Here is a 16,619-nt window from a genome sequence, read left to right on the forward strand (position 1 = left end):
ATACATATAAAACAATAAATAATAAATAAATAAATAAGAATGAATTAAAAAATAATTTAAAAAATGAAAAATGAAGAAAAACAAATACAGTGAAAAAGGAAGAAGAGAAGGAAAGGAATAAAAGAAAAATGGAAAGAAGATACAACTTCTGTCCATCCCCACTACATCGCTTGGTCTCCCACATTATATCTACTATAAATCAATGCCCCCCTCCCCCCCCCCCCAAAAAAGTGCTGACTTCATTGCTGTACCCACACTACTCCACTGGGTAGGGATATATAGGAGGAACGATTAATCCCTCCACCCCCCCCCCCCTCCCCATGTGCCAAACATGAATGTTTTATGAATCACATAACGCATTACCTCGTTAGGAGTGCCATCTCACATACCCTTTTCCAAATTCTTAAAGGTCAAAGGTTACAAAACATGGAATGCTGGGGCCTGGGCAACAATGATTTATCATGTATTGTTCTATTATTATATGAGTATCTATTTGTAGTACAAGAGAGAATTTTCTTCCCCATGGTCACACAAAGGTCATGGTAAATGGTTTCTATGGTAACAATATACACAAAATAATGAGCATTGAGTAAACAGACATGAAAAATGAATAAAACAACTCGCAAAGGGGAAACCATTCTTCTGTTTCCAAATAAAACTTGTCCCAAATTTAACTGGGGGGGGGGGGGGGTGTTTACTGCATGAATGACAAACTACTGACAAAAATTTAAACCTCCTTACAGGTATGTTGCATTGCCTAAACACTAAGCGGAGAAATAAAATATACAGTGCACCTTAAAGGTAAAGACCAGTTATGGTCATGCGATTGCATTGTGAAAGAAACGTTGTGGAATCGATCAGAAAAGGTTGATCATCTAGCATCTAGCATCTGCAAGGTTCTGGAATCATCAAAATGATAAGAAATTTGGCCCATTCTTCGTAAAGTTACAAGCACTATACACAGAAAGATGTATATGGGACTACCCTATATCTCTCACAGACCATGAGAGAAACAAATTTACCAAATACATGAATTAGTAGGCGGTTTCCCGGCAAATTTTTTATCATCATGTATTAGTCAAAACATATTCTTTCACATGATTGGTTATGAGAGCTTCCATTTCATTTTTTGAAATTGGGGCGTTTCCAATACTGGTCTTTACCTTTAAAAGAAACTGTATTTATATAAATAGAATACGCTTTGCGGTGTTTGTTGTATGTGCAGGAAAGTCGTTTAGCCCTCACTTGCCATTTAGAAATACAAAGTTTTTGCCACAACAGCTTCTTGAGTTGGTTTACCATCATGACACGTCAGAACAGAACATTAAACTTATTTCAGAATATTCAATGATGTTTTACAGGAAGGGAAGCAGAAAGCTTGTTACATCGCCCATAATCGATTTGATTTGATTTCATAGTTTTTGATAATAACATGTTTAATGTCGTCTTCGTCTGTGAAGCAGAAGGGTAGGAATCGATGGTTGTTTAAATTTTGTGGTAAATGCATTCCGAAGTGTTGACCTTTCTTGATATCTACACAGCGTATTTCGACCCTTTACGCCACGCCACGGTGGTAATTAAATCAGTATCAAAACTAAATTGTACAGACATTTGAGGAAAATTTGTGTTTGCACCTTTCTACCAGGCATAAAAGTATAATTATGATGATGGCGATGATGATGATGATGATGATGATGATGATAATTATGATGATGATAATGATAATGCTGATGATGATGATGATGATGATGATGATGATGATGAAAATGATGTTGATGATGATAATAATAATTATAATATAATTATAATAATAAAAACAGTGTGCTCTTGTATTGCGCTCATATCTATCATAATTGACACTCCTGGTGCTCTACTGTTATATACAACATCATCAAAGTATCTTTTTAATCTCTAGTAATATAGCAGGCAAAGGTAACAATTTGTGCCTTTTTAAACTCCTACTTCCTTTTTCACAACCAAAAATAGGCCTTTCAGGTAAATACAGTACAGGTACTCTGTAGTCTAAATCTTCACCTCCAAATAACAGTAAAAGAAACAAATAATAGAAAGGGCCATAAATATTCATCTTCCAAATAAAGCCGGGTATAAGATGACTGCCTTGAACTTGGTAACCTTCTTTGTGTCTCTGCATTTCCCAAGTGAACCATTGTATGTCATATGACATAAACCTATCCCTGGCCTTGGGCTTCGGTTGCCATGCCAACGATGACGCATGCCATCTCTCCGTGCATCTCTCTGCGAACATTCACCATGTTGTTTACGCGAGGAAATGACCGGAACGTTGAGAAACGCAACAATAATATTTTAGATACGATGGGTATATTGGGACTGTATTGCATATTTATTAGAAACGATCACCTTTGATAACTATTTTCTCTATTTTCTATTTGTGCCTGGCTGAAATTGAAATTAGTGATTCGACCACAGAAGAACTTTGCATTTAATAAAAATACTTTTTCATGAATCAATACAGCTTGAATTGTTGTGAGTTGTTTTTTCTTCCTTAAAAGCCTTGATTCTAACATGATGTGGCGAGGCGCGGCGAGATGACATTAATGCATGTTTTTCACTTTAATACAATAACAGAGAATATGCCCGGCATCCATCAGCAGAAAAGCTCAAGCAAAAAATACAAATAAGCGTTTCCATCAGTCAGAAGCGGGCGGGAAAACCGCACTGACGCAAGCTAAATGAATGTTAATGTCCTCGCCGCGATGCATCCCCTCAACAAGAGAAGAAAGATGACATTGAGCGAGTAAAGGGCAAGAACATTGCACAGGAGGTGACTGAACTCGGCTAGTCCCGTGCATCACCCATGGCAGTCGGTGGCGGAGGACGCAGCGCCGGTCACGTGGCCGCGACAATGCACATAATGACGTGAAGCATGAGCCCGGCGGCGATTGTCGCTCGACGAGGCAGCCGTCTGATTGGTCAAGACGGCGCCCCTGCAATCATCTCACCTGTTTATGAGAGCGACCAAGGGCAACATTTTTCACACTTCATTTGCCAAACTCAAAATATTATATCAGGCCTCCTTGTCTGCGTTCACGCTTGCGTGCATCTATTATGGATCTGATCAAATTAACCCACACAATATTATGCCTCCAAGTGCATATATCTTAATGCGGGGGACTGTATGATCCATCTCCATTTTTCTAACCTTCGTCCTACCCCCTTTCTTCCCAGTCCTGAACCCACTTTGCTCTCATAAAATTGCAACAAATCAGTTGAGAGATGCATAACTGACAGGGCATTCACGGTGGAGAGCCCTGACTATTATTATTGCCAGGTACCCTACAGCCAAATGTCGCAACAATCGTTTTTTTTTATATATAATTTCTCTCTCCGCTCTAGACTGCGACCATTCAGCCCCCCAATCTGCCATTCTTTCCTCGCGCTCATTTCATTCATAAAGCTAGGCCATTATCATGTGGGGCTCCCAGTCAAAGGCACAGGGGGGCTAGCTAGCAATCAGACCAGGAGCTATCTACCAAGCCATTATCCGCCTGCCGTATTCGTGGCCGATCCCCCCCGAACGGTAGAGTCAGCGCCCGGAGATCTGAATCACAAACTGCTACGTCGTCTACATTTCCCCCCACCGAGGCGGCTGGTTCCCTGGTCATAGACCCTATCTATTTGCATATTGCATCTTCGAAGATGAGGGATGTGTCTGTAGGGCACGGCAACCAAGCTCTCTCCACAACACTGTATCAGTAGACCGCAGACAAACATACTCCTATCTTCTATTCTTACAGGACTAGGGGAGAGGGGGAGGGAGGGAGAGAGAGAGGGAGAGAGGAAGGGAGAGAGAGAGAGAGAGAGAGAGAGAGGAGCGGGAGGAGAGATAACAAGAAAGGAAGAGAGAAGGAGAAAGAGACAGAGAGATGCAGAGGTGGGAGAAAATAAAGAAAAAGTGAGAGAGGGAGGAAAGAGGGAGGAAAGAGGTTGGAGAGCGTGCACATAAGTTAAAGGAAGCAATGAAGGCAATGGGGAGAAAAGGAGGAGAGATAGAGGAAGAGTGATAGAGGGAGAGGAAAGAGAGAACGAGAAAAGAGATACATATACACTGTGAAGTAGGACTGGGGCAATGGACAAGCAATGAAAAAGTCTAGGCACATAGGCGTGGGATAAGAAGGGAAAATTAATGAAAAAGAGTGTGGGAGATGGTGAAGGAGTGGGGTATATCAAGAGCAACAAAGGATAGTATCAATTTGTAGGAATGATCAAGAACTATCAAGAATCACAAATAAAATAGAAAATCAAAAGTTACGAGGGGAGAAAAAGAAATTTTGGGATCTATAAATTTCAAAAAGCCAAAAAAATTGGAGCCTGAGCGCAGAGGTTCATAGGAGGTTCTTCGATCGATCAACCGCTGCTTAGAATTGGTAATGGCGGAGTGTTGGGGGGCAACGACCAGCTGGTCATCCACCTCGTGCATTTGCATACTGCTTTGGCAAGGAGGAAGTGCCAGTGGGACTCTGTACTTGAAACAAGATCCTAGCTGAGCCGCTAGACATGCACGCTAGCGTATAATACTTCTTCTCTCTTTTTCTTCCCCCTTTTTTGTCTCTCTAGCTCCCTTCACCTTTTCTTTCGTTCTGCCATCCTCTCTCTCAGCCCAGATGCTCACCCCCTCCCTCCCTCTCCCAGTCTGTCTCTCCCTCTCTCTCTCTCTCTCTCTGTCTCTCTCTCTCTTTCTCTTCATCCAAAAGAGTTGCAAGATCATCTTTTTTCTTTCTTCCTGATGTTACATCAAGTGGTGTGCTCAGCAGGATAAGAAGGCTCAAGAAGCTCCCCCCCCCCCCCTCCTCGTACTTTCCTTACACTTCTTTCCCTAGCACTTCTCATCTCTCTCTCTCTTTCTTTTTCTCTTTCCCTTTTCTCTCTCTCTCTCTCTCTGTCTCTCTCTCTCTCTGTCTCTCTGTCTCCCTCTTCGTTTATCCAAAAGAGTTGCAACATCATCTTTCTTTCTCTCTTCCTAATGTTACATTGAGTGATGTGGTCAAATGGATGAAAAGTCTCTGAAGCTTCTAACCCTACCCTCTACCTCCCTTCCCTTCTTCTCGCTTTCTTCCCCTCTTAACTTCTTATCCGGAAAATCTCTCTCTGGCCCCCCCCCCCTCCCTCTCCTTCTCCCCCTCTTTTTAAAATTGTTTTTAAAAGATGTTTAACAGAGTAATAGTCACTGGATGCTCCTAACCCCATCGCACCCCCCCCCCCCCCACCTCTTCCCCTCCCTTTCTCTCTACTGCTTCTAATTTAGAGATTCTCTCTCTCTCTCTCTCTCTCTCTCTCTCTCTCTCTCCTTCTCCTCTTTATCTTCAATACAGAGAGTTCCAACACCATCTCCCTTCTTTCTTCCTGATGTTACATCCAAGTGATACGGTCAAGAGAATAAGAAGCTGCTGGAAGCTCCCAACCCCCATCCCCCTCCTTTCCCCCCATCCCCCTCCTTTCCCTCCATCCTCCCCTCCCTTCATCCCTTGTTCCGGCCCTTCCACTTCTCATCTCGATACCCCCAACTCCCCAGGGACTCCGTTTCCAGGATAATACTCTTACACCTGTAACAAGGCTAGTTTGTGCATCCAGGTTGTGTAAGGTATCCTTCAATATCAAACAACAAAGGACGGGTCAATGGTTTTTTTCCTCTCCAGAACCCATCCACCAACGCCCGACACATCCTCTCTGAAGGGACACTTCATCATTTCTTTTCCGGAAATTTCTTCACGCACCTGCAATCAAATAAAACACACAAACTCGAGCCTTGTTCTTGAGCAGTCCAAACCATATGGGACTTTTTCGAGTGCAGGCCATCTTGTGTGGGGACTCCAACCTATTTATATTTCAGTCGAGCCAGTCTGCAATTTATTTGAAAGTTTATTAGAAATGACAACACTTCTGGACCACTTAAGGAACACAGGAGGAGGACACTTGAGCTCGGAAGATGAAGTGAATATGGAGGGAATAAAAGGGCAAATCAAAAAGCAATGACCTATAACTGAATCAATTCTAAGTGTTAGAGGGCACAGCAATATCTACAATAACAAATATGATAGAAAGACCCCAAAAAATTAATTCATTTTGATTCAGATTCAGGGCAAAAAATAAGGCTACAGTGTCAGCAGGAAGTTTTGGGGAAAGAAAGAAATTAAGTCAAATTTGTTTGAAAAAATAAAAGTTATACATCAGACAAATATGACAGAATAAATTTAAAACAAATAATATGAACAGATGATTAATCACCACCATGAACTTCAGGTATTTATCTGAGTGAGTTCATTTAATCAAAATCCAATTGATTTAGCTACTTGTAAATATGGAATTAAATTCTTGTATTTCAGATTTAAAGCCTGCTGTATCCTTGTATAACATCTAGATAAAATGCTATATAAATCCAATTATTATTATTATTATTATTATTATAACATGTGACCACTCCTCATTCATCATGTGTAAAATCATAAAATTGGCAATGTTGTGATGTTAGTGATACCCCCCTGTATTTTTGAAGATGTATAAAAACAAAGTGCAATCTATATTCCTGTTTCTATCAGTATGAATATGAAGCTAAAAGTAAAAATGACAATTTTTAGATTTACTAAGTATATATATATTTGTTTTAAATAAAACTTTGAAAGATAGGCAGTCCACCAGACACTCATTGTAGCTTTTTGTGAATTCCACTTTTGCTTCTTCCAAAGACAAAAGTCCTTAATAAAAAAAATATATTGTAATGATTCTTAAATGCCTTTTCAAGTCATATCCTTATAGATTTTGTGAAATAACCAATGCTACGCTCTTACACATTTAAATCAATGTCAGGTAAAACATATTATTTTTGTTTCGTTTCCTTTTTACGTCCAAATAAACTTTCATTATATATTTAATAAAACAGGAATTGTAAGATTTATTTCTCACAGTCATTTTTAAAGAATTTTTGTTTGTTTTCATATTAGGGTGCACTTTTGAATTTCTGAGCTCATTCGAAGTCCTCAAGAAGTATTATAATTCTCAACTCCATCTTTTTTCTTTTATTCTACAGTACTTTTTCTTGGGGAAATCAACAAATAACTCCAGGTGGTATTACTGGAAGACATTCCAAACAAGAAAAAGTTAATTCCCAACATGCTCACTCACCTAATAAGTTATTCAAAAGAAAATTGATATTGAAGGATACCTTACACAAAGTTCTTTAAAGGGATCGTTTAACAATGTTAAATCTGAGATACACGGCCCTACGTGTTATCATTGCCTGTGATATGGTGTAATATTGAAGCCCTAAAAAAATTGTGTTTCAAAATGATCAAAAAGCACCTCAAAAAAGTAAAATCTTTGAGTCATGGGGTTCCTGACTGACCTAAAGGTTATAATCACCATTGCAGCATGAGCTAAATCCAGAATTTTGTTTAAGAATCTGAGACAAAATTACCGGATCGCTTTAAAAAAAAGCAGAGCTCAGTTGAGCCTTATCTGGACACCTCATATTAAAGGCATTGTTTAATAACGTTTCCAGTTTTACAAATCTGAGATGCATGGCCCTACTTGTTGTCAGTGTCTGTGATACGGTCTTATATTGAAGCCCTAAAAAATTGCGCTTCATAATAATACAAATGCTACATATAATACAAAAATCTTATTTTACATAAGGGAGAGAGAGAAGTAGACAGCTAGCTTCATAAAGGAAACAATCAGAGATAATTCAGAGAGAGAATAAAACATGTCCCTGGGAGAAAGAAGTGAAAAAGAAACGGTAAAAAAGTGAAACACGGCACGGGATGGGTGGCTTCTCTACGGCCACAGGCGCCAACGTCCAGCGAAATCTCCTGAGGTCATTGTATCATTACTCAAGCTTGCGGTCAAGCCAAACCGCCAAAAGCTACCGTTCTCTCACCTCCGACGTCCAGGGATACTCTCGGGAGGATGGGGGAAAGGAGAAGACAAAACAAGAATAATACATAGGGTTGGTAGTTTTCACACTATCCCTGATTTAGGGAATTTGTCCAGTGAATCCATCAATGCGAAATGATAAACCAAGTCAAATGAAAATGGACAGTGCCTTTTTAATAAGAAATAAGAGGAAATAAAGAGGGTATTTGTTTGTTTTTAAGAGGAATCACAGAGTTTTCTTTGTTATAGAAGAAATAGAGAAAATATCCATGGAGCTAAAAAAAAATAAGGGTCTTTTTCAGCTCTTCAGTTTCTATCACCCATTATCACAGATCAAAATTATTTTGCAACTTTCCAAGAAAGGCAGTCTATGTTTATTAATTTTATTCACAAAAAAAAAAAGATTTTGTGAAAATGTGTTCATCCTGTTGATTTTTTTATTTTTCATTCAAATTAAATGCTTTTTGGTTCCGATAAACATATGTACGAACTTATCACACCAAAAGTTAATCAAAAATAAACATTAAATATCCTTTAAAAAACAATCACTCTGATTTTACTTGTACAACATATGTATGACCCTGTAGACCTATTTCTTAAAACAGTGAGCTAACTTTTCAAAATTCACCTTTAAAAGAAGAACAAAAACGCCCCATTTCATTCCAAATAAAAATAACTGGAATCTGCATTAAACTTTAAAACAGTAGCTCTGAATGAGGATTTTCCATAATTGAAATAATTAAGTTAACCTAAGAATGTCAAAACTGGCATAAAACTTATTCCATTTTATTTCCTGATTAGGTGAGGACATGATATGGGTATTATTCATTCTGTTTTCAAAGTAATTTCCTACATTTATATCATAGTGATGAAACGGACGACAACTCTTTCATGTCTCATTTTAACTATTTGTATACAGTTATAGTATATACTCTGCCTTCCAACTCTGTCTTCCAATAAATGGCGAAGCTGTTAGTTTACCATAAAAATAAAAAATAAAGTTAAAAAGATAAAAGGTACACTTTTACACAGATCTGCTTCTTGGTATGTAAGTATTAAAGGTAATTGTGACAATTTAGCTCTCTCCTTATATGTGTATGGCCTACCACAACGAACAGCAAATCATACCAAAGATGTATACAATCTCTTCCTTTGTATATTTCTGTAAAAATATGTAAATATTGAAGATAATTGTGGCAATTTTTTCTTCACTTTGTATGCTTATGGTCTACCACAACCATCAGTAAAGCATACCAAAGGTGTATACAATGTGTAACTTTGTACATATTTGTAAACAATAATATGTAAATATTGAAAGTGTTTGTGGCAATTTTGGTCTCCCTTGCTATATGTTTGTGGCCTACCAAAACCATCAGCATAGCATACCACAGAAGTATACAATCATCCAACTTTGCATATTTCTGTAAAAATATGTAAATATTGAAGACAATTGTGGCAATTTAGTCTCTCTCTCTCTCTCTTTCTTTGTATGTTCATGGCCTACCACAACAATTGGCATAGCAACCCAAAGGTGTGTAAAATCATGTAATTGTTGTACATATATATCTGTAAACAACATTATGTAAATATTGAAGGTAACTGTCGCAATTTTGTCCCTCTCTTTGTATATTTATGGCCTTCCACAACAATCAGCACAGTAACCCACAGGTGTGTACAATCGCGTAATGTTGTACATATCTGTAAACAATAATAGTTAAATATTGAAGGTAATTGTGGACATTAACTCTCTCTCTTTTATGTTTGTGGCAGCACCAAAACCATCAGCATAGCATATACCGCAGATGTACATAATCATCTAATTTTGTAGACATCTGTAATATTGAACGTAACTGTGGCAATTTTTGTCTCTTTCTATGATTTTTATGACCATCAGCACAGCACACCACAGGTGTATATTGTCTAACTTTGTATATTTCTGTAACAATATGTAAATATTAAAAGCAATTGTGGGCAAATTTGTCTCTATGTCTCGTTGTATTTTTATGACCGACAACAAACTTTTTTCAGAGGAGCATAGCCTACATCTCTCCTGACCAAGTCAGAAAATTTGGTATTTTCCCTCTGGTTACGCTACTCCTAATTGAGGCAACAAGGAGTAATTAATTTCCTCTTGGACAGATACGCCCCCCCCCCCCTCCCCACTACTCAATCACTATAGAGAAAAGTTTCTTTCAACATAAGCAATTTTATCACTTATTTAAGGACCAACGACCATTACTACTACCAGAATATTTAAAGGACCAACAACCACTACTATTACCAGAATATTTAAAGGACCAACAGCCATTACTACTACCAGAATAGCACCCCAGCTGTGTAGACAATCATTTAACTTAGAATAGCCTACCTCTCATGACCGTAGCTGCATTCACACTGCAAGCAAAACCGTCAGTTTTTCTCACATTTCAGAGTTTTGTCAGAAGTTGCTAGGCAACTTACCATAAACACAACATTAAACCCAAATCAAAATGTCAACCTTTGGAGACTGTTTTTGAAATGTCTCTAAAACTCCACCGGTTTTACAGTGTAAACGCTCATGCTCAAAAGACTGTTAAACCACTCCGGTTTTTTGGTCATGTGACTCTCTTCGCTTCCGTGTTAACACAATATGCAGAGAAGTGAAAAGAGAAGCACGCGCACAATTTTTAACTCACAAAAAAACACAGAATAAGCAAACACATAACGTTTTATGGGTCATTTAAGTACTGTAAGTGGTAGTTCAAATTTTTTTTGTGTGCAATGTAAAAGGTCCTCATGTCAGAAAATTCAGTATTTTCCCTCCAGTTACGCTGCTCCTAAGTTGAGGCAATAAGCCGTAATGGAATTCATGAGTTCAGGCATGATGTCACGACCCCCAGGCTTCCCAAGATCAATTTGTCAAATGGTTGATTACAGCAAACTTGACCATCGGTAACCCCAGAAATATTTATTCAGCTACTCCTCTATACCCCTCCCTCCGTTGTATTCTCTCTCTCTCTCTCTCTCTCTCTCTCTTTCCTTTTCTCTCTCTCTTTCCTTTCTCTCTCTCTCTGATATTAGTTTCTTTCCATCTCTGCCAATGCCCCTATCCCTATATCTCCATCTCATCTTTTACTACCTATATTAAGCTTTATGCATTTATTCCCCCTCCCCTCCTCTCTCTCCTTTTATTTTCTCTCTCTCTCTCTCTCTCTCTCTGATATCAGTTTCTTTCTAACTCCGTCAATGCCCATATTCCTATATCTCCATCTCTTTCTTTACCACCTATATTAAGCTTTATGCATTTATCCCCCCCCCCCCCACACTTTCCCCCTCTCTCTCTCTCTCTTTCTCTCTCTCTCTCCCCCTTAACTTGGGGTATAATTCTATCATCATCTGTTTGGAGCCAGAAGGGTATTAACTCATATATTTTAACACATAGTTAACACCCTTCTTGCTTTCAACACACTTATTATCTCCCAATCTTTACATCCATCCCTTTATGGAACTACACGTCTTCCCCATCTCCCCAGTAAACTTGACCGTAGGTAACCCCTAGGAATATTTATTCAGCTACTCTTCTATACCCCACCCCTCCTGCTTTATTTCTCTCTCTCCCCCTCTCTCTCTCTCTCTCTCTCTGTCATAATTTTTCTCTCTCCATCTCTGTCAATACCTAATCCCCATCTCTCCCTATATGCCCCCTCCAGCTCCATGCATTCACCTTTCTCTCTCTTTCTCTCTCTCTCTCTCTCTCTCATAACACTTTAATTCTATTATGACTATTTTCCATCACTATAATTAGTTGTCTCTCCTGATCTCTTCATTTGTCTTGTTTTTTGTTTTTATCTATCCTACACTACTCTGATATATCCCCCTCCCCTGTCTCTGTCTCTCTCCTCTACTTCTTGATCAAAAAAAGTCTTTTTAATTCTTCTCCATCAGAAATTGTTGTAATTTATGTTCTCTTCAATTATATTTATTTATATATTTATTTATTGCATTAAATCTATATCTTTGTGTCACTGAGTTTTCAGTTTTCTTTCTCTCGTCTCTCATAATTCTGATCAAAACAAATTCTTCCATTATGCTTTTCTGAAAACAAGGACTCGCTGTCCATTTAGCAGCACAATGAAAGATTGAATTATTTGAATTACAACATTCATAAGATGACTAAACTCACATCTCTATCAGAGATAGTTTCAAAGGACTCAAAAAGCTTACTGCCCATCCTTGCCTGATAGATGGCAGTCTTTCACTAAATGTTGCTGCCTCCCCATTCTTCATTTTTAAGGGCAACCTGCACCCTGATGTTCAGTTGATACTTGCCAGTTAAAATGAAAAAAATAACCCAGTACAGTCATGATTCTACACCATTGAAACAATCCTTTTAGTATATGTCTTCTAATATTTCCAAATTGTACATACATAAAGGTGTCTAAAATGTATCAATTTCTCTGTCAGCTTGCCAAAAAAGAGTAGAAAGCATGAAAATATAAAATCATAAACGAAAATAATTTAGATTCGAATTACAGAGAATGATCTAGTTCTCTTTTCTGTTCACCTGCCATTAATTCCCTTCTTCCACTTCTCATAGTCTGTGCCCCCCCCCCCCCCTTTCCTCTCTCTCTCTCTCTCTCTCTTCTCTCTCAATGTATCTTCTTTTCTGGCACACTTACAACACACACCGATGACGGCAGAAACTGAGGGGAGTGAGCTCGTTTGATGTAATAGCTCCTGTTTTGGGATGAGGTCCCGACTTTTGACCCGACACGCATTTCTGGGGATCCTAGACCTATCACCACTTGTCTCTGGCATTACTCTTGGGCCATCACACCAAAAAGTCCCTCCAACATTCTTTAAGACATTACACCAATAAAGTCTTAAAACATTTTTGTTAAAGATATTCCATCTCATCCCACCTACAATTCCTTCACTGTTATTTTAATGAGCACTAATTCTTTCTCTCCCCCCTCCCTCCCTCTCTCTCTCTCTCTCTCTTTCTCTATCTCTCTCTCTCTCTCTCCCTCCCTCCCTCCCCCTCTCTCTCTCTCTTTCTCTCTCGCTCTCTCTCTATTCGTTCTCTTCCTTAATTACTCCCCTTTTATCCCTATCTATTTCCAAATCTCTCTATCTCTCTCTCCTCTGTAAACTTTCTCTTACTATTTTGATATCCACACTTATGAGGATCTCAACTTGTCATCAAGTTAGCGACTTCGGTGGAAAGCTCTTTATAAGCACTGTTTTATTATTATTTATATTGTAAACAGGTTTCTCCGCAAAATAATTTTTTTTAAATACTAGGTAAAGAGACAATGCTGTCCATAGAGCATGGGGTAAATACATTACCCTGTGACAACACTTGATGCGCAAATAAAACTAATGCACAATTTTCCAACAATTAAATAAGATTAGCAGCAAACTAACATTAAAAACTATTAAAAAAATAAGAGATGTATATTAAAATACCGTCCTTTAATTACTTACCTTTTATTCAAGGGCAATTGGTAATAATTTTCATTTTGTGCTTGCTTACCTGCAGAGATCAAGGAATAAGGAGGAAATTGGAAAGTGAGAGAAAATAATATGAGAGAGAGAGAGAAAGACAGACAGACACACACACAAACAGACAGACACACAAACAGACAGACAGACAGAAAAAAAGAGAAGGATAAACAAAGAGAGATATAAAAATTGGTTAATGAAATAAACTAATCTTGGTTTGACCACTTCAAGAAAATACATATTACATAGATACAACAATCAGATGTACAATATCCATAGAAATTCTGGTAAATATCAACAACACATACTCATGAGGGACAAAGCTCAATAGAAACAACTTTCATTAAACAAATATTTGTCTAGTTCATGATAATTAAAATAATTTTGCTCTATCTTTCTGTCTGTATGTTCATCTCTTTCCCACCCTTTCCCTCTCTTTCTCTCCCCCTCTCTCTATCTCTCTCTCTCTCTCTCTCTCTCTCTCTCTCTCTCTCTTCCAATTTTTCAAAAATAGTTTTCGCACCCATAGCCTTGGGATGATTATAGAGTCAAGATTGGGGGCAAGCTGAAAGTCAAATGCGACAATCTGTCTCTGGAATTCCATTTAGAGAGGGTATAATGAAGTTAAGAGTTTTGGGAAGAGGTCTATTCTAATATTACCAACCCTATTCAACATAACTCCTATTCTATTTCATTCATTATATACTTTTCCATAATATAATTTTTATTAATTGATGCCTCACCCCTTGAAAAACATTTTGTCGTTCTACAGGATGCACCCCGTATTCTCTATTCACAAAAGTCACCCTTTCTTTACCCTTTTCCCTCACCCTTTATCTTCTCTTTCTGTCTTTCATTTGTTTCATTCATATTTACATTTAATTCCAATTAATTCAGTTTTCATTTTCTGCTTGAGATGTACATGCATCTTTGTCAACTGTTTGTCTCTGTTTCTTTCCTTCTCTCTTCCTTTCTCTCAATTCACCCCTTTAAAACTGAGTTTGTGGTCAACCACTGAGGGATGGCAAGGATCGAAAACAACTTGATGTAAAAAGAAAAGTCAACAATTCCTTGAGATGCCAAAAGGCAGAAATACACTTACCAAAGATGGATATTTGTACAGTTTTAGAAATTTGGCATGAAAATTTGTTAAGACAGAATTCTGCCCCATGTTTTCTTTTCCTGACCACTTGTCAAATATCAACAGATCTGTTTTTCTTCAATATTTCATCCAGGGGCAGATCCAGGATTTTCCAAAGGGGGGGGGGGGGTGCGTAAAATGTGAGTGCAAAGCGAGGGCCCGCAATGGCCTGGACAATTTTTAACCTTAACATGCTCAGGGGTGATAGTGAGCACTAAAAAAAAAAAATTGTATTTCCTCAACCATGCCCCCCTTGAGTAAAAAAAAAAAAAAGAAGGATTTACTGGTAGGGGGAAAAAGGGCATCTAACAACATTCTTCCCCCCCCCCCCCTTTAGAGTACCGGCAAGAAAATTGGGAAAAAATAGTGAAAAATCTGAAAAATAGGGGGTAGAATAGGGGAAGAAACAAACATACCCAAAAATCTGGAAATAAAAAAATAAAAAACAGGGGGGAAAAAAAGAAGAAAACAAATCTGGAAATATTTTTTTAAAAATTGGAAAACCGATTGAAATCAGGTAATTATCAGTCTTGCATGCTCTACGGTACATTATGAAGCATTTCTGAATGCGTAAACTGAACATTTATGTAAATATTTCTTAGCTATTTTCCTGATATTTTTTTCTTCGGAAGGGAAAACCCCCTGGATCCACCCCTGTCATCTGTTCATAGCCAAAAGGGCATTAACTCATGTCTTTTCGCACAGAATCGGCAGCATTTTGGCTCTCAACAGGCATCATGCTTATGTAATTGGACTGAATCTGTCTCCCTGCCCCGCCCTCTTCTTCAATCATATTTTGGAATGAGCAATATTTTTGCTACTTTTGACATCTGTTGATATAACTGCATGATGTTCGTAACAAACATTATTCTTGCTCTTTCTTTCAAAATAGCTCAGGGTTTCTCTCCTTCCTGCTCTTTGTATTGACATCTTAAAATTTTATGTTCTTCAAATCTTTCTACCTCCATGTTTTCATATTTCCCTATTTTACATTCTTTAGTCTTCATAATTCCTGTAATTAAGCAATGTATGAATCTGGAATTATATCAACTCTGTTCCCCACCCTTATACTACACTTTTAATCATCCTAAAACAGAATATAATATATTAGTCAAAACCAGAAAATTTCTCTAAAAGTCTCAAACAATTTAACAAAACAAACTCCTGAAACTATTCAACACAGTAATTAATTAACTATTTAAACGTTTTTGTATAGAGCATAACACATAGGCATAATTGCATGTCTCTACGCGCAATTTTGGTCCTTAACATAGATATTACACATCTTTAGTAAATACCACACATTCTTTAAACAAACCATTCTCAACTGGTTTGAGGATTGAATTTTGAAGAAAGTTCACATCTGTAACCTCAAACAGTGTGAAAGGGTAGCTCTTAATTGAATTGATTTAAGGTCATCAGAAAAGGCTTTTCTCTTACTTTTTTCTCTCGTTCTCCCAAAAACTAAATTCTGTTGTTCACCACTTTCACAGTTCAATCTGATAATACTTTTTTTTTTCATTCACCCTACTGTTGCATTTTCTCAGTCTATCCTTTATACCATGATTCATTATACTCCTCCCTCTCTCCTCCAGCTCTTCTTCTTATCCCTCTCTCTCTCTCTCCTTCCTTTTCTCCTTCTTTTTGTTTCTCTCCTCCTTCATTTCTATATTCAAATCCTAATAATTCACACTACCAATAGCCGACTCAATCCTCTCCTTACCTCCATCCCACCCCCTTCCCCCCCCCCCCCCTCCCACTCTACCGCACCCTCCGCCAATCTTTGGTGTGCATGAGATCATCCCCTACTTGTCTGATGACCTTCGCCTTCACCATCTCTCTCCCTCCCCCTCTCTCTCCCCCTCCCTCCCTCCCCCACCACCCCCTCTCTCTCTCTCTCTCTCACTCTCTCCCTCCCTCCCTTCCCCATCACCCCTCTCTCTTTCTCTCTCTTACTCCCCTTTTTGTCTTCTCCCTTTTCTATTTCCAAACTTTTTAATTTGTATTACTTATGATTGTGTCATTCCTCTTCTCCCATCATCCACCCCTCTTTTCCCTCCCTACTCCACCCCAGTCCACCCCATGC

Source organism: Strongylocentrotus purpuratus, unplaced genomic scaffold (genome assembly GCF_000002235.5).
Source record: "Strongylocentrotus purpuratus isolate Spur 01 unplaced genomic scaffold, Spur_5.0 spur5_scaffold_9, whole genome shotgun sequence".
NCBI lineage: Eukaryota > Metazoa > Echinodermata > Echinoidea > Camarodonta > Strongylocentrotidae > Strongylocentrotus > Strongylocentrotus purpuratus.